This window comes from Cebus imitator, unplaced genomic scaffold (genome assembly GCF_001604975.1).
Source record: "Cebus imitator isolate Cc_AM_T3 unplaced genomic scaffold, Cebus_imitator-1.0 Scaffold52, whole genome shotgun sequence".
In the NCBI taxonomy this organism is placed as follows: domain Eukaryota; kingdom Metazoa; phylum Chordata; class Mammalia; order Primates; family Cebidae; genus Cebus; species Cebus imitator.
The window spans coordinates 964,340-966,187 of NW_016107367.1; the positions used below are offsets into that span (position 1 = coordinate 964,340).

The 1,848-nt window shown below is 47.6% G+C and overlaps 1 protein-coding gene across 1 annotated transcript in view; it reads right to left on the reverse strand.

Moving 5' to 3' along the window:
- Positions 1–1,848, reverse strand: part of TECPR2 (tectonin beta-propeller repeat containing 2) — a 133,385-nt gene that overhangs the window by 48,943 nt on the left and 82,594 nt on the right. The gene's annotated exons all lie outside the window — the stretch shown is intronic.

Below are 1,848 nucleotides of genomic sequence, written 5' to 3' on the forward strand. Positions count from 1 at the left end.
AAAAGAAAATAACCTAAGAAAAAAGTGAGTAGGGACAAAAAGAATCCAAGGCCCCTGAGTGCCTCCATCTCTCTACTCCCTCCCTCACCAAGGGAGTGACTGTCAACTCCCCCGATGTGCCAGGCTATTCTGTGCAGCTGGGCCTGGGTGGACACTGGCCTCTCTGCTAGAGATGTCCTTTCCCTCCTTCCATATGGGGAAGTCCTCATCAGCTTCAAGGCTTAGCTGTGGGTCCACTCCGCATGCTGCCTTCCCGACTGCTGAATGGAGTCCTTGGTTCCCTCGGGGCTGCACACTCCAGACTCCTGTTTAGGGCCATCTGTGCTAATGGGTGTCCTTCCATGCATGGGGCCCCCCATGAGATCTGGAACTGGTGACAGAAGGGCCAATCTCAGCCCTCTTGGCACATCCTGCCCCTAGCACCATTCTAGCTTTTTTTTTTTTTTTTTTTTTTGAGACCAAGTATTGCTCTTGTTGCCCAGGCTGGAGTGCAATGGTGTGATCTCAGCTCACTGCAATCTCCACCTCCCCGGATCAAGCAATTCTCCCATCTCAGGTTCCCAAGTAGCTGGGACTACAGGCACCCACCACCACAGCCAGCTCATTTTTGTATTTTTAGTGGAGACAGGGTTTCGCCATGTTGGTCAGGCTGGTCTCAAACTCCTGATCTCAGGTGATTCACCCGCCTCTGCCTCCCAAAGTGCTAGGATTACAGGTGTGAGTCACAATGCCCAGACCATTCTAGCTCTTAATAGGTATTCGCTATAAGTTTACTGGGTTGCTAGATTCAAACCATGAATATCCTAATGTAGTTTTTCTAAGGACTATTAATACTTCCATATTAGTAAAATAATCTGATGGCAATTCTACAACTAACATCTTGAATGGTAAAAAATAGCTTAAATTATAGTTCAGAGATCAGGCTAGGCACAGTGGCTCATGCCTGTAATCCCAGCACTATGGGAGGCTGAAGAAGGAGAACTGCTTGAGCCCAAGAGTGCGAGATCAGTCTGAGCACCATGATGAAAACCTGTCTCTACAATAAATATAAAAATTAGCTGGGCATGGTGGTATGCACCTGTAGTCCCAGCTACTCAGGAGGTTGAGGCAGGAGGATCATCTGAGCCCCGAAAGTCAAGGCTACAGTGAGTTGTGATCATCGCACTGCACCCCAGCCCAGGTGACAGAGTGAGACCTTGTATCAAAAAAAAAAGAAAGAACGGGCACAGTGCCTCACGCCTGTAATCCCAGCACTTTGGGAGACAGAGGCAGGTGGATCACGAGGTCAGGAGTTCAAGACCAGACTGACCAACATGGTGAAACCCCATCTCTACTAAAAAATACAAAAATTAGGCTGGGCATCGTGGCTCATGCCTGTAATCCAAGCACTTTGGAGGCCAAGGCAGGCGGATCACCTGAGGTTGGGAGTTCAAGACCAGCCTGACCAACATGGTGAAACCCCATCTGAAAAAAAAAAAAATGCAAACATTAGCTGGGCATGGTGGCTCGTGCCTGTAATCCCAACTACTTGGGAGGCTAAGGTAGAACTGCTTGAATTGGGATCCAGAAAGCGGAGTTTGCAGTGAGCTGAGATCGCACCACTGTACTCCAGCCTGGGCTACAGAGCGAGACTCCATCTCAGAAAAAGAAAAAAGTTACAGTTTAGAGATCAATTTCAATTGACTAGCATGAAAATAAAAAAAAATATTTAGACCTAAGTCATCACAGACACTAAACCAGAACTACCTGGCGGTGAGCAGTTCTGAGTAGAGACTGTCATGACAGACTCACGACTCCATGATGCTCAGGGCTGCACAGACAGCAGCAGCATTTTTTTTTTTTTTTTTT